At 39.4% G+C, this 18222-nt stretch overlaps 1 long non-coding RNA gene across 1 annotated transcript; it reads left to right on the plus strand.

The window, feature by feature from the left end:
• Window positions 1–6375: 6375 nt before the first annotated feature.
• LOC132884713 (uncharacterized) lies at window positions 6376–16784 on the plus strand. The gene is made up of 3 exons (XR_009654480.1): window positions 6376–6681; window positions 16168–16310; window positions 16422–16784. It is a non-coding gene; the product is annotated as an uncharacterized LOC132884713 (long non-coding RNA).
• The last annotated feature ends 1438 nt before the right edge of the window (window positions 16785–18222 follow it).

The following is an 18222-nucleotide window of genomic DNA, read 5'->3' on the forward strand; positions in this document are numbered from 1 at the left end:
TATCAACAACAGAACTGCGTGTCTTCCAGTGTTGCCAGATTGGGAGGTTTTAAGTACATTTTGGCGGATTTGAACATATTTTGGGCTGGAAAACGTCAGCAGTATCTGGCAACACTGGTGTCTTCATCCACGTTGTTTTCCCGGTGCTTGGTGATGCCATGACAACCGGGAAAAGGAAGTACATTTTCACGCATGCGCATATTTCATTTCCGCATTATTACTATCGTATAGTAATAATCTTTTTCCTCATGTTACTACTGTGTTTCTTTTATCCCGGTCTTCCTGTCCTGTTCCCCCTCTGTAAGGACAGGTTGATGGTCAATTTCACTGGTAACAGTGACAAAGGGTTCATTCGTATAGCACGGTCGCAAAAACTGCCGTGTGACCGCAAGTGGGGCTGCACCGGTGCGAACACGCTTCTCTCTAGTAAGCAGGGTTGTGACGTGTGAACGCTCCACAAAATTTACACCAGTGTAAGATACATCACAACAAAATACATCGGTGCAGCATCGATGCAAATATGTGCCGTGTGAACACCCCTACTTTTTACTGAAATCGACACAGAGGTGTATCTACCTTTAGGTCACGTTGTAGGTGTCTACACAGCGCCCTCCACCATTATTCTCACCCCCATGTTTAATACTCCATCTGTCCAACCCCCTTCATCAGTAAAACAGCACCGAGTCCCTCATACAAGGTTGGAGATCCAGAGCAGGGCACTGAGCCCATTCCTCTTTACACAATCTCTCTAGATCATCCAGGGTCCTCGACCCTCTCTTGTGCTCTCTCTCCTCTTCAGGTTTTCACTGGGGTTCAGCTCAGGGGACTGAGATCTTCAGGGCAGAAGATTGATTCTGTGCTCAGTGAACCATGTGCGTGTTGATTTGGGCATCAGCTCATTGTCCTACTGGAAGATCCAATGATGACCCGGTTTTAGTTTCCTGTCAGAGGAGCCAGATTCTGATTTAAAGTGTCCTGGTGTTTCATGGAGTCCACGATACCATGGACCCAAACAAGGTTTCAGGGCCCTTAGAGGAAAAACAGTCCCAAAACATCACAGAACCTCCATATTTTACAGTTGGGATCGGGTTCTTTTCATTATAGCCATCCTTCTTTTTACTCCAAACCCACCGTGAGCGATTATTGAAAAAAAGAAGTGCTCCATTTTTGTTCCATCAGACCAGAGAACACAGTTCCAGCCAAAGTTGTTGTAGTGTTTCACAAACTTCAGGTGCTTACGTTTGTGGTTAACTGACAGAAAAGGCTTTTTTTCTGGAACCTTCCAAATAATCTGTTGGTGTGGAGGTGGAGTCTGATGGGGGTTTTGGAGACTCTGAAAGCCCAAGATGATGTTTTTTTCCCCTTGCAATTCACCAACAGTGATCCTTGGAGATATTTTTTTGCCTCTCTTACCCTCCCCACTGTACATAGGGACAAAATAAACTTGGTTCCTCTTCCAGGAGACTGTAACAGTTCTAGTTGGTGTCCACTTTCTTTTTATTATTCTTGTCTTAACAGGACATAGGAAATGGATATTTTCAGGTGAGGACCTTTTTTTTTTCTTCCTTCTATAAATACCCATTCCCTGACTTATGGTCAACACACTTCTTCATTGGGTTTGTGTCTCTCTTAACTTTCCCATGTTGATGTTGAGGGAATTTGGCCTCTCTGTCACCTCATATTTGTTTCCCAGTTAATCAGGAAGTCATGGATTACAGCATGAAAGTTCCTACACACTCCAATCAACTTACACATGCTGTACAACGTGCTTCTGGTACATCGTGTATTTCAACAAAAGGTGGATTTTTTTCCCCCTAACCTTGACAAGGAGTGCCAATAATTGTGAAGAGCACTGTACACACACACCCCATGCCAATGTCACCCAAATCGTTTCTACCCCACTGACAGACAGGGTAAATGGGTGCCGATACTTTGTGCAGCACAACAGATGAACCACACTCCGTGATCACATTCCTAGAATCTCTAAGGAACTGCTGCTTTCTATCGACTGATATCAGGTGTTGATTAATTCTCTATAAAAGCAGCTCTGTGGTTCGTATTAATATTCATGAGCTCGCTATAATCGAATACGTTACTGTTTCTATAGCAACAGCTCATTCACATAATCGTTGACGTGGTGATATTTTCTGAAAGATGTTTACGCAACACTGATGGAAGGAGTCTCCAGTGTCAGAGGCAAAGCTGTAACTATGTTTTCAGGACAGTTCCTCGGATTTCTTTTCAGTTTTGCACAAAACAGAAAATTCTCATCTCATCTCATTATCTGTAGCCGCTTTATCCTTCTACAGGGTCGCAGGCAAGCTGGATCCTATCCCAGCTGACTACGGGCGAAAGGCGGGGTACACCCTGGACAAGTCGCCAGGTCATCACAGGGCTGACACACAGACACAGACAACCATTCACACTCACACTCACGCTCAATTTAGAGTCACCAGTTAACCTAACCTGCATGTCTTTGGACTGTGGGGGAAACCGGAGCACCCGGAGGAAACCCACGCGGACACGGGGAGAACATGCAAACTCCACACAGAAAGGCCCTCGCCGGCCCCGGGGCTCGAACCCGGACCTTCTTGCTGTGAGGCGACAGCGCTAACCACTACACCACCGTGCCACCCAAAACAGAAAATTATTATTATTATTATTTACAGTAAGTAACAAACCACAATCGCAAATGATCTCCAAGACCTGATAAGTGTTGCCATGGTGACTTAAATGTGAGAAATAGATTTCCTTTACAATTTTGTGAAATATCGCTTCGTCAAATCGTCTGAAAAACCACCTTGTCTGAGCGTTCAAAAAAAAAAGACCCTCAAATATCGAAACTACTCTTAATTTGCAATTTCAATTTGTGCTTTAAGCAGATTAATGGAGACACTGCTAGAGACGGGAGTGGACACGTTCTTGCAGTTTCTTGGTAACAAGCTGCGTTATTTTTGTCTGGCTAATGGGGAGAGAGAGAGAGAGAGAGAGAGAGAGAGAGAGAGAGAGAGAGAGAGATGCCCATAGTGAGGGAAAGACTGATTCCAGCTTTCACAACAGCAAATGTAACTATAAACAGATAAGTACGATGCGTCAGTCTTTAATGAATAAAGATTGTAATGGTTGGCGAGTTGCTGTGGTATAAGAGGAATAAAACACTTTGGGGTGTTCTGTTTGAGGAAAAATAATCACAGATCTATAGCCTAGATTAGATTTCTTCTACAGTCACAAAAATACTTGAATATATATTTTTTACTGTGTGATTTTTGTTTGTTTAAAGGAGGTGTTTGGGCCTGAAACCATTCCCCGGTGTACATATAAAGCTGACGATGGCATTTTTATGCATCATGAATCACGCAGATCAGAATCGATAATTTCTTCCATCCTACAACTCAAAATAAACAAACTTCAGAATCGTACAAAGGAAGAAAAATGATTCAGTGTTGAATTCTTGTTCCAAAAGCTCACAGTGGGCGTTTCCTGTCCTCCACACATGAACAGCAGCGTTAGTCATTACAGAGAAAGGTGTTGATCTACAATCAGAGAGATCTTAACCCTTTCACACATACACTGCTGTGTAAAAGTCTTAGCCCCCCTATTTTTTCTTTCCACACAAAATTTGTTATAGATTTCTGTTTTACGATTTCTACATTATTGAATCAAAACATTACAAAAACACATTTTAGAGTCCAAACGTTCGGGGTCCCCCCAAGCACAAAATTAAATGTTACAGGGAAAATAAATAAATATGTTTGCAAACATATGAGCAGCACTTTCCATAAGAGAGCACTTTTCAGATAAAAAAAGAAAACATAATGAAGGCTACTGGTGCAAAATTTTGGTGTAAAATGAAGTGAGTGTGACAGTCAAAGTGTCCAGAAGAACTGTGGCTGGTTCTGTAAGATGCTCAGTAAAACCTACAGATCATTTCCACATAAAACTGACCTCACTGGACCTCAGACGGATAATAAAAAAAAAATTTTAAAGCAAAGGGTCATCTCACACCAAATACTGACTTTGCATTTATTCAATTATTATGGCTTACTGATTAAAAAAAAACAAACAAAAAAAACAACCTATAAAACAGTAATGTTGAAACATTTCATTATTTAAGCAATTTTTGGTCAACAGCATTTCTTTACATGTGACTAAGACTTTTGCACAGAACTCTTTTTCGCGGTCCAAATCCTGCGCTCTGATTGGCTGGCGAGCGGGTGCGTATACTATGGTACAGACCCCGGTTACGGACCTCTGGCGACTCGCTCGTTCACAAGAGCAATGAACATAGTAGCATTTTTTGTCAACATTTATCTTTTTTTTTTAATAAGATTTATTTATAAGATTTTTATCAAAAATCTTATAAATTTTTGCCAGCATTTCTCAGTCAGAATAGCATTAATTTTACAGCATGGATAGCGATAACGACAGTGTTCACAGCGAAAGCGAGTTTTACTACCCTGAGGAAGAAGAAATAAAACATTTCAGGAGTAAGCTAAAAACCTCTAACTGTTGCTAACGCTGAGCAAAAACATGGCTGAATCCTGAATGACTCCTATTTGTATAAATAGGGGACGACATAGGCGGCAAAATGTAGTTGTTTTATTTTTTCCTGCCATGGAAGTGCACTTGTATACCGAGGAGGAAGCCATTTGCATTACAGAGCCGTGAATGAGGATTCAAAATGGCAGCTCGGCTCGGTTTTCCCTTTCGGGCGCTCTCGTTTTCTGTTAGAATTTGGTAAAGAAAAAAATTAATATATTATTTACCAGCTTAAAGTCGGTCCGTATGGTGAAATACCGTGACCTCAGCCCAGAGGGCCTCGCTCAGTACTTTCAAGACCTCGGTCACGGTATTTCACCATACGGACCGACCTTAAGCTGGTAAATAACATACATATTTAAAAACGTCTCCAGGTTCTTTACATAATTTTTTTTTCTGCTTAAAACTGAAGAGTAGGAATTTTTTCCTACATGCTGCATCACTTACATGAACTAACATGTGACAGGAAAAGTCCACTGAGAGAGAATACCTGAAAATAAAATAAATAAAAACCTTTATAAAAAGTGTGTTTATAAAATACATTTTTCTAAAATACATTATTAAAAAATGTTGATAATCAAAACCAAAAACTCAGGAACTCTCATTTTTTCATCTTTTCTAAATGGTCACGTCTATTAAAAAGTCAATGATTTGGTCATGCGTAAGATACTGTGATTAAAAAAAAAAAAAATCTTAAACTAAAATTTAACATCTACAGCTAAAACATTAAATGTATAATATGTATTTAACTGAATATAGAATTTAACATACAAAATTAGCTGCATTACACAGTTGATTTCAGAAGTTAAGAGAGCCTTTTTTTTTAAACTTCTAAAATTAGCTGTGTAATAGAACTAATTTTGTATGTTAAAATATACACGTGTATTATATATTTCTTTTTTTAACTTCTGGAGTTAGCTGTGTAATGGAACAGTTAAATACATAAATATACATTTAATATTTTTACTGTAGATGTTAATCTTAAAAAACAAACTTTTTTTTTTTAAATTGAAGTCTCTTACACATGACCAAATCATTAATAATCATTAATATATATTCATATATTTTCCATCTTGACAGCCAGAGAGGGGAGAAAAAAAGTTTTAAAAAATAATTTATGTTGAATCAAAATTAAGTATTGTGTGATAAACACATTACAAAGAAAAAAAGTTAAAACATAATTTTTCAAATTTTACAAAAATGTCCACCATAAGGCTGTAGAACAGAATAAAGCGGCTAGAGATAATGAGATGAGATGAGACAGATGAACAAAAACGTGTCTACTACAGTGGACCCCCCAAAAAAAAAAAAATTGCTGGGGCTCAGGAGGATAAATAATTTATCTATTTAAAAAAAATAGAAGGTGGTTCATTGGAGTCTGGCACAAAAATTATTTAATTCATTCATGATTTTGTGTAGAAAGTTACTAAAACTATACCAGAGGAACCAGGATCACAATAAAATTACAGTAAACTTTTTTCTTATAAAACAAACAAAAAAAACCCTCTCTCTAACAATATTTAATGCATTATGCAGCTGACTTCAGAAGGACAAAGATTTATTAAAAAAAAAAAGGATTTTTTATTTATTTATATATATATATATATATATATATATATATATATATATATATATATATATATATATATATATATACACACCATTTTTGTGGCTACTGTCTCAGAGAGTATATATATATATATATATATATATATATATATATATATATATATATATATATATATATATATAGACACACATACACATACATACATACACACACTTCATAATAATAATTTAAAAAAAAGATTAAGGTGACTCACTAGAATGTGACAAATTGTTTATTTTAATTAATTTATGATTGTGTGTAGAAAGCTTGTAAAGTGATCCGCAGACACCATGGTAACAGTTCATGCTAAATTAAACCAAAGTGACCTGGATCTTATATTTTCCTACAAACCCAATAGCTGATGCTGCGCATGAAAGAGTTAACGTGTTAATGTTACGGCTGAGTGAAGGGACGAGACGCCGGTGAGAAACCGGCGTGCAGCAGGAGACGGTGGGCCGAGAAGTGACTCATCACAACAGGCTGGGACTGATGGAGAGTCCCATAGGAGGACGAAGTCTGCACACATCTGAAAGGTGTGTAAAGTTTATAAAGAGTGATTGTGTAGATAACTGTAAAAACGTCAAACTACTGAGAGACAAGACGATGACAGACAGGACAACAAGGAAATCGCTAAAAGCTTCCATGGAGAGAGAGAGAGAGAGAGAGAGAGAGACACTCTAACAAGTCCCAGCTCGTTCTTCAGATGCAACCGTGTTGGAGATGTTCCAAGTACTCCCATCATGAGAAACTTTATCCTGGATATCAATCATCAGGGCCACATGTCACACATTCTGGAGCTTCTTTAATGCAAAAAAACATTCAAATGAATTCAAAATGCTAATACCTGGTTAAAGGCAACACTGATAACGAGCTTCATTTGAAATAAATTCAAACGATCTGCTTTAAGTGTTTGCATGAGCTGGAGTGATCGTGCACAAACCCCAGAAGGCGGGGAGATATGCGATACCTGCCAACATGTAAGCACCAGATGAACACCAACTCCTGCCCTGAGCATCATGGGTGTCAAATCCTTTGTTTTTTTTTTAAACAAAAACACTGTTCCACACGAAGCACCATTTCCTACAAAGGTGCTTACAGCCATCTATAACACACACACACACCAGGTAAATGTGGAGCAGTGGATTGAGAATGACTCATCAGACCCTCAGGGGTGTTTGCAGAGTCGGCACCACACAAGTCCCAATTAATCAATCACAGAAGCGAGGGCAGGATCTGCGCTTCATTTGTACGGTTTGACGGCTGCAGGTGATCTACTGCAGGAGCTGCGTGAGCGGTTTAGAGTGATGTATCAGAGATGAGACAGGACGACGCTTAGCGGGAAAGGGACAAGTCGCTGCAACTCAGACCAAAACCAGAACACAGAAACACAAATCTAAACTCGTGACAAATCCACTACAGAAAACTTTGCCTTTTATTGAAAACCCCCCACTAACTATAAGGATTATGGCTGTTGATTTGATATTAATGCGATACCTTCATCTGCTACTAGGGGTGTAACAACCCGATGATTTGATCATAAACCAATTACTACTGAAAAAGGACGACGTGTGTGAAAATCAAAACAGACTAGCAAGGTGACTTGCCTGGAACTGACTGTTTTGAAACTATCCTTCGCTACAGTACATCATCAGCCAATTAATGCTAGGCCTACGCCAGACTCTGAATAAAAAAAAAAAGTTAGCTGCATATCATACCGACTGGAGAAAATTAAATCATAATACATCACCGCAGATTCAGCGACATCGTCAAACATCAGATCGTTGCCTTCATCGTATCGTACCAAATCAGATTCACTGGTATCGTCAAATACTGATTCACTGGAACCTTGGAACTGAAATCTTCTGGTGTTGTAGCAGACTCAGTAGTAACCTGAGAATCAAAATCTTCTCATATGTGATTCAGTTATTGTCAAATATTGACCCAGTGCTCCAAGAACGGAAATCGTGTTATAGCTGATGCTTCAGTGCTGGTATTAAATCTCTAATCGTTGTCTTATGAATTGAGTAACAGGTCTGAGATGATCAACAGGACGGCTTCGATGAGTAGCGCGACAAATAAACACACATGTATAAGTAAAGAATATATTTAAACAGTTATACCACGAAATCGAGTCGTACATGAGCCGATAGCCGATGAGGCGCGTAGCACCAAGATCGAGTGGAATAACTTTTATTCTCTCCACATGCACTGGATTTTGAGAAACTGAGCATTTTTATTTTTTGCAATTTTTATAAATAAAAACCTTATACAAAATGTCCGACAAAATAATTTCCACTTGGAGCGTAAACAAACCGGTGAAATGACAGCAGCAATTTGTGAAAAATGTGATAATTCTTGAAAAATTAAAAGATACGTTCTTACTTTCAGTCCATATTTTATTGCTTCTTTTTTTTGGTATTTTCTGGGGTTTTGTTTTCAAGTCAAGTTTTTATTTCGTCCTTGGTTGGTTCAATAACGTGCCGCCATTTTGTTTTTTTATACTCACAGTATATGAGCTGGTGGCACAGTGGTGTAGTGGTTAGCGCTGTCGCCTCACAGCAAGAAGGTCCAGGTTCGAGCCCCGTGGCCGGCGAGGGCCTTTCTGTGTGGAGTTTGCATGTTCTCCCCGTGTCCGCGTGGGTTTCCTCCGGGTGCTCCGGTTTCCCCCACAGTCCAAAGACATGCAGGTTAGGTTAACTGGTGACTCTAAATTGAGCGTAGGTGTGAATGTGAGTGTGAATGGTTGTCTGTGTCTATGTGTCAGCCCTGTGATGACCTGGCGACTTGTCCAGGGTGAACCCCGCCTTTCGCCCGTAGTCAGCTGGGATAGGCTCCAGCTCGCCTGCGACCCTGTAGAACAGGATAAAGCGGCTAGAGATAATGAGATGAGATGAGTATACAAGCTGATATCCTAGTAGTAGAGTAGCCAATCAGAGTGCACGACTGCTCATATCCAGTGAATGTGGATAGAATAAAAACAATTTCATCTATAAATACATAAATTATTAAATTGTGAAAGTTAGGGTTAGGGCATCTATAATTAGTAAAACTTAAAATATACCTTTATTTCATTACAAAATATGTAAAAAAAAAAAATAAAGCTAGTTTTGAAGAAAAATGTAGCAAGAAGAGGAAAATGTGTTTTATTAAATAAAGTATAAATAAATAAAATGTATTTTACAGTTTAACACGTGCATGTGTGTGAATGGAGAATTAACAGGAAATCTCACTCCCACGCTGGCTTTAAAACACCCTTATGATGGATCGTGAGCATTTACAAACATTTAGCACGATATACAGCAAGGACGACAATATGAGGGGAGGAAAAAAAAATCAAAAAATAAATTTGAACCTTTTCCGAAATATTTCTGGTATCTTTATAACTTAAACTCTGAAAGGAAGCAGGTGATATTTACATATTTGACAAAATATACTGAATTTTTAAAAATAAAAAAAATCCATAGTTCCAGCGTCAGATTAAATTACTGTTACTGAACTGTTTTTTAAACATTTTTAAGAAGTAGCTTTTGTTATAATTTTAACACTAATACACACTGTGTATTGCTGAAATGTTTTCATGCTTCATGATGAGTTGCTGGGTTTTTTTTCCATAATCACTCAAACCAAGGTTTTCAAAATCGTTGCAAAATACAAAAGATAATTTTTTTTAATTTAAAAAGCAGGGGTTCATATGCCAGGAAAAACAAAAGGCTGTTGTGTATAAATTTAGAAACTGCGCCAGCGTCTGGGTCAGATCCACACTCCGGAGGCGTCGGTACTGGAAAAACCTCTAACCTCGTAACCTCTGAAGTTGTCGTCTGCTTTATATGCAACGTCTGTGGTGAGGACTCGTCTCCAAGCAGAGGAATATGAGAGAGAGAGAGAGAGAGAGAGAGAGAGAGAGAGAGAGAGAGAGATGCGATGGTGACTCATCACTCCCACATCAGACAGACCTGAGCGGCTGAACAGCTCCATCACACCAATAGCCAGAACCCGACCTCAAACAACCAGCGCCTGGGAAAACACACCAGAACCTCACGGCCAAAACGAAACACACGGATTTACATACAGCCTTAAGCAGCAACACACACACACACACACACACACACACACCTGCATCTTTAGCATACAAAAAGAGCAGGATGTGTCAAAAATATTTCCAACTCACAGGTTCCAATGTTGATAATAAAAAAACCCAAAACCCTAATCTCCCCAGAATCTTCTCAGAGTTGACAGTTTACCTTAAGAACAGCTCCACAATAACAAGCCATTAAAGACTAATAAACAACCAGTGGAGTATTAAAAAAAAAAAAAAAGCTTCATTTATATACATTTTCCATGTGTGCATGACGTGTATATTATAATGTATTAAAAGTCGGCATATCAGGGGAAGATTCAAATTCAGTCCCAAATGCTTAACTGCCCTCACTGGATTCAGAACTGAATACAGAACAGACGTTTTACAGAATTAAAATATGATTATCCGTTCTTCAGATATTACAAATCAAAGATGGGGGGGGGGGGGGGGGGTGAATTTTTAGAAAATGGCCATAATATTCTGTATGAGGGTCACATGGTCCAAAATGAGCCTCATTAACCAATGAGATCAAATTATTTTTCTTCATAACTTTATTTTTCAAGATAATTGGCAGCACATAGTTGGTTGTATACTGAATGCAAAGTTTGAAAAATTAGTAAAATATTATGCAAGTTAGTTTTTAATTTGTATTAATTATGCCAATTAGATAAACTATCTGTATACACAAAGAAGTAATAAAAGATTATTAATCCCCTCTTTGTGCTCTGTAGGCCTTTGTATTTCTCAGTAGGACCGACTAGTGTTTAGATGAAAGAATATAAATGATTATTTCGATTAATATTCACAGCTTTCAAGGCGAACCTCGAAAAAAACTGTCTGATCCACATCCAATAAACAATTCACATTAACTCAACTGAAATTGACGCTCACGTTTCTGACTTCCGGTTTTTTAAAATCGCATTCCGACCACTAAGCTCTCAATATTTTTCATCAAAACAACTCCAGTTCTATTCTAAAGTAGTTATTTACATGAATCAGTTTGATTTGAAAACATAAGTAGGTAAAGCTCTGAAAACTCACTTCTGTTTCCTGTGAATCAGAACATCAAAACTAGCAGAGGGAAAATTTTTCTGAATCCTTCATCAGAAACAGTGAGAGCGAGAGAACATCCCTATAAAAGTGATCTGATTGATATTGACGAGTAATCCAGTGGGAAACTGATCAGGAGAGAGAAAAGAAGAGCGCCGGCAATTTCCCGACGTCCCGCGAGCAGAGTTTTTACTCTGTTGTACTGACTTCAGCCTGCCGTTACTCCCAAAGCACTGAACAGATCTTAACCAGATACATTTCTCTGGAAAGCAGAGATAAGCTTTTTAATGATAGAGTTAATGATAGAAGATATTCAAGAGTTAAGCAATGACAGGTTTGGAAACTTAGATGAGCGTCTGCATGGGAAATTTTCACAGCACAACCAGCGAGCGTCTGATACGACTAATAAAAAAACAAATCCTGTCTACACTGGAGCACAAATACTGTAGATAAGAATAGTGATGTCTACGTACTGAACTGAAATATTTAAGCTCCGATGCTCTAATTGCATCCTGTTGGCTCACAGCACACACCAAGATTCACAAAAACACAGAAACAGATAAAAATAACCCAGAAAATGTGACGACTAAACCTGCAGTCTGTTATACACACTAACTACTTTTTTTTGTGAGGTTATTTTTTTTTTCTCAGCAATCTGACAATGACACGTCCTGTAGGAGGGGATCAGCTGATCATATGTTCATACATTTTATTATTATTATTATTATTATTATTACTACAACAACAAAGCCTGAGACACAGAGTTGCAATCTCAATGAGATTGAAAATGAAAATTTCTCCCTTCTATGCAAATGAGGTGTTATACTGGAATATCTGCTCGAATGATAAAGAACCAATCTTCAGGTCCCCACTCACAACTACAGTCCTGTTCAATGCGCAAAAATATCAACCACCACCTTATAAATGTGGCTTCATTTTACCGTCATATACACTCACTGGCCACTTTATTAGGAACACCCCTCCATCCACCTGGTGTTTTGTTTTGTGCAGTTCTGTACTCAGCCGATTCCTCGACAGCAGCAGCAGCACGATGCATCAAATCCCACAGATACAAATCAAGAGCTGCAGTTAATGTTCACAATGTTCACACATCAGAACGGGAAACACCGTGATCTCACAGTGAAGTGCGACTTTCTTTCTGTCTTTCACTGTGGTATGGGTGCTGGTTTGAGCCAGAGGAGTATTTTTGGTTTGAATATTTCAGAAACTGCTGATCTCCTCCTGGGGTTTTCACACACAGCAGTCTGTAGAGTTTACACAGAATGGTGCGAAAAACAAACATCAAGTGAGTGAGTGACAGTTCTGTGGGTGGAAACAAATGCCTTGTTGATAAGAGAAGGTGGAGATCAGAAAATGGACAGATTGAGCAGTTTGAGCTTTTTTGCCAGGCAGGATATAGTAACTCATATAATCACTACAACCGCGGTGAGCAGAAAAGCATCTCAGCATGCAACAGCAGAACAGAACAACACATTGGGTTCCGCTCCTGCAGCCAAGAACAGGGATCTTGGAACCAACAACACGTTCCTATTAAAGTGGCTCAGTAAATGTGTATGGAGACTTTATGATGATAAATATAAATAAAAGTTCGGAAGGAAGTAGCAGTAAATCATAGCTATTGCAGTTAGCTGGTGTGGTTGAGCTGAGCTAATCTAAGAACGAAGCTAGACCATGTAACACAAACAAACCTCAAAAAACTGATTGGATTTTCACCGATTAGTCTGTCGTTTAGTTTGTGTTTAACTACTTGGCTTTAGAAAAACTCAATATCTCATAGCATTTCTGATCAGAGCTAACGGCACGTAGACGGCTTTACGCAAACGCTGCACTTAAAGTTCACTGGGGGAAGTCATCATTATCAGCCCAGAATTTTTTTTTTTAACCGAGGCAGACGGGGGCAGAAAAGCAAAGGGTGACAGACAAAATGCATTATTCTTATTCCACACGGAGTTCTGGCGATTCTGAAACGCGAGTGTCTAAACCTCCTCATTCAGGCTGAGGTTGTGAAACAGTTGCAAGAGGCTTGAGGGGAAAGTTAACGATCAGGAGACAGTATGAGTAATCATGTGAAACCCTTCCTGAACTGTGGCAAAAACACGAGAGGCATGTGAGCAATGCTGCAACACAACCTGCACCGTAAGCGTCTCGAAGGTTCGATGAAGGTTGGAAAGAGAAGACCCGACTTTGATGGGTTCTAGAAAGTTCCCAGGCACTGGGTTTGTTGGTGTGTGATGGAGAATGTGGGGGATTTTGAGGACGATGAGGTAGCAGGGCTGGAATGCCAGGCTCGAGTGTTAACACAGGCTTCATTCCATTTGTTCACCGAGTCAGCGACGGACAAACACTTCAGCGCTGAGCCTCTCACCAAAAACGTTTCTATTAACATTGTTAACTCCAAAACACACCACATCATATGATCAACACATGATCTGACCAACTCCACTGTTACCCTCAGGAGGAACTGATCAGATGCTAAAAATCCATCTGCACCATGTTCACTCCACAAAGGAAAGGAAAAAAATATCTAGGTTAATTTCTTAAAACTGATCCAGTTTCTTTGTTGTGTGCTGGTTGTTATAGTAACCACATTACCTAGTTAGCTAGCTATCGACCAAGAGGCTTTAACATGGGCTGGGGGTCGTATACGGCAACAAACATTCAGGCGTAATTCAGAAAGTATCTGGAGCAGGGTAGGTAAATAAATAAATTCAGAAACAACACCATGCAAGAGAGAAGAGGGAAAAAATCCAAAATTTGGAGAAACTCAGTCACAGCTCAAGAAATCTGGATTGGATTTGAAGTGAAACAAAACATGGCTTAAATCTGATCATAAAAAAAAAAGCCCATTAAAAAAAACCCTCATTTGAACCCAGCCTTATTTTAAGAAGTAATTTATTTTTTCCATCAAGTTTCTAAAACCGCAAATAAGAAAAAGTTGGGCATAATACCAACACAGGCTCAGGCCTGTGAGCAAACCTACTGTATATCGTGCATCATAGAAATGTTTAAGAATCATGATTTGTTAAATTATTGATAAAACTGATCACTACACGTTTGAGCTACTGAGAGTTTTTATTTACTTATTTAAAAAATTTTTTTATATCTTAACAATTACAAACTGTCTGGAAGAAGCTGAATTCACAAAAATTATACACAACCTATTAATTTTAATTTTAGAATTAAATTGTTAATTTTAAAAAATAAATGTTTGTTGTTTTAAATGCAACACTACTGTATTGTGAGATTGTGAGCAAACCTACTGTATATCGTGTATCGTAGAAATGTTTAAGAATCATGATTTGTTAAATTATTGTAGACTAAATGTATAAAAAAAAAAATCTTTAACTTTTTACATATTCAAAACATACAACACCAACTGCTTCCAATTCAATTTCATTAAAATTTAATAAATTTAAAATCCCTTTAAAAAAAATGGACTCCGGTGCTTCCAATCAGAGTTTGCAATTATTGTTAAAAACAGTTTAAAAACTTAAAGATATCTCCAAACCTACAATATCTCAAACATGTACTGTGCAACAAAATCATGATATCGTGTAGTCAGATCGCCCAGCCCTAACTTTAGCCCAATATTGTCACTGGAACGATTTCTGCAATGACAACAAAATTAAAAGATAAAATGGATTGGATATCGGAGAAAACAGACACTGGATCCTGTAACACTGAAGACTGAATCAGGATTGGGAAAATAAATTTATTTATTGAACTGGAAAGGTTTACATATAAAAAAAAAAAAAAAGTCTTCTTTTATTGAGATTGATTTTATTATATTTATATACTTTATTATATTTACAATGTAATTTAAGCCGCGCGCACGTGTGTGTGTGAGAGAGAGAGTCTGAGAAAGAGTTTAGTCTAAAAAAATAAATAAATAAACTTTTTGGTAGATTTGAAAGAGAACACCATCAGTATGCATTGATACTGCAGATTTTAGTTTCAGTACCAGAAAAGAAGAACTGGTATCATGCCATCACTATGAAGAAGCATAAAACGGAAATGGTTATAATAAACAAAGCTGCTACTAACTATCCATCCATCCATCCATCCTCTGTAACCACTTATCCCAGCTGACTATGGGCGAGAGGCGGGGTACACCCTGGACAAGTCACCAGATCGTTGCAGGGTTGATACACAACCATTCACACCTACAGTCAATTTAGAGCCACCAATGATCCTAACCTGCATGTGTTTGGACTGTGGGGGAAACCGGAGCAAACTCACACAGACACGGGGAGAGCATGCAAACTCTACATAGAAAGGCCCTCGCCGGCCACTGGGCTCGAACCCAGAACCTTCTTGCTGCGAGGCGACAGTGATAACCACTACACCACCGTGCCACCTGCTACTAACAGCTATTCAAAATTAATAAAAAGTGTGTTATTTCTTAAAAACACTTAAAAAAAAAAATAATCGAGGATTTGGTTCCAAACTGCAACAGCACCAACTGCATGATGGATGGATGCTTGCTTTAGCCTCGCCACTTGGGATTGCGAGGAGCCCTTGGTTGGAAGCCCTAAGAGACCGGACATTATTACATGTGAGACCCAGCACTTCAGAAATACTACCTGAACCGCAGGAATTTAAAATTCAGTGGAACCCAGAAAGGACCAGAGCCCTGCGTTTGGTCTTCACAAGAACATGAGCTCCTTGTCTGAGGCTATTTTCACACCAGTGACTCCAGAAAACATGGAGTCACAGCTCTAGAAAGTGAATCCACCACAGGTCTGGCGCCTCTGCTGGCTGGCTGCAGTATAACGTCACCACGCCCATCTCCATGTGTTTCAATGGCAAAACAGCTTTTTTTTTTAAAACCACCATGTCACTTTTATTTAAACCATCTTTCTATCTACAGAGACAAATCCGATCAGTTTCCTTGTGCTGAGATCTGCACAGTTTACCCCCCCCCAGAAATACACCTAGGAATGAAGTGATTGACAGCCTTGATGATGTGCTGGACCTTGATATTACGAGAAGGGGGCAGGACCTCACAAATGAGTAGGTGTACCTGACTGACATCTTCAAGTTTTCCAAATCCAGGTTTGTGAAACGGTGGGCGCTAGTGTTTTTATTATTATTATTATTATTATTATTTATCCCCCCCCCCAGTGGTACCAACACTCAAGTGGTGAAGAAAAACATTCTGGATGAGTGACGTGTTCTCCGTGTTCACCTCCAAGCTGCCTAAGAAGAGAGAGCTCCATGGTCACATGAGCTCAGAGGAAACCCCGGTAACGTGCACCAATTTTGAGAAATACCACCGGAGGAAGTTTGGGAAGGTGGGTATGAGGCACTACCACCTGAAGAGAAACACCGTCAACTGCCCAACCATCAACCTGGACCAGCTGTGAGCGAGCAGACCTGAGTGAACCATGCCTACAAACCTGACAGCCCCGCCCCATTGCTGATGTTCCTGCAATTTTGTGAGTTAAATGTTTGTATCACTGTGTTCATGTAAAGAATTTTTTTAAATAAAAATGCAGTTCATCAAAAACTCAGCTCATCATTCACACACACACACACGTTATTGAGTGAAAGAATAAAAAAAGACAATACAGTCTGACAGCACAGACGCACTAATTTGCATTAAGTGTGTGAAATGATGTGCCAGTCCCCGTGTGTGTGAGAAAATGTCTCTCTTTCTCACACATCATTCCCTCTCTCTCTGATTAATCTTGCTAGTGGCAGGAGTGAACGAGGTCACCCACTCCTGTGAGCACAGTCACAAAGAGGTGACCTTCCTCTCTCATGCTTGGCCTGGATTCTGGGAGGATGCTACACTGGTAGCAAAAAAGTGTGTCAAAACACACACGAAATTCAGGTCCATTTTATAAAGCCAGGACACAGTAAACATGTTAAAATGGAAGCTCTGATAGTCTTCCAGAAAGGGAACGCTCAATTGACTACAGGAATTAGGCTGATAAGTCTCTCACACACACGACTCTGAAATGCAGGCTGTGTGCGCACACACACACACACACACGTGTGGGAGGGAACGTCTTTATCAGAGCTCTTAGTAATGCTAAGAATGAGGATGTGGCGTTGAGCCTAGCGATCAAAACCAGACCTGAGGACGTGCACGTGTGCATACACACACACACACACACACGCGCACACCTCGGTGCATTAACCAGCACTGTAAAAACACTGACAAGGATGCAGACAGACATACAGCTCCATCCATATTACTGCGATCACCTTAATTTCCCCATCACACCCCCGTCTGGGTCAAGCTGCTGAACAATGAAACCACTTCTGACTGGGCAGAGAGAGAGAGAGAGAGAGAGAGAGAGAGAATCATGACCAACTGCACACAGACAAGCTCTGAATCTCAACAGCTGAATCCCAGAGTGTATAAGACCCAGAGACAGAACGCCCCCTAGTGAGTCTGCAGGGGAAGTGCAGTCTGACAAGATCAACAAATGTCCAGACAGAGGACTAGTGCACACAGACAGTACAGAGGTTAAAGACGAAATTTAAATCTGCTTCATTTCATATCCATAACGAGAGAAAATTCTAACATTCCAAACTATTCTTCAAAATAAAGGTCACTGTATATTTCTGTACATTTTTGAGGAAGCGCAAACGTTCCATCTACCGATTTCATCCACTGTCGTGATCAGAGTACACAAACTCAGCCTGATTTTGACAGGATTGTGTCGCGATTTCCAGCAAGATATGGACAGGAACGTCAGGAATGATCACCAGTCCTTGTTGCGTGACATAATCGAAGCACAGTGATGTGGAGGCCGGGACACCCCAATGAAATCTAACATGTCAAATTTTTTTGTGTATTTTCTCACCCACTTTGATAGCTCACTCAACTACAAGCTCTTTGATAGCTATGATTATCAATTTCATCCCCCTCCTCCCTGATGACACACAAGGACATGAAGAATGATCGGTTGGG

The sequence above is a fragment of the Neoarius graeffei genome, chromosome 4 (genome assembly GCF_027579695.1).
Source record: "Neoarius graeffei isolate fNeoGra1 chromosome 4, fNeoGra1.pri, whole genome shotgun sequence".
In the NCBI taxonomy this organism is placed as follows: Eukaryota; Metazoa; Chordata; class Actinopteri; order Siluriformes; family Ariidae; genus Neoarius; species Neoarius graeffei.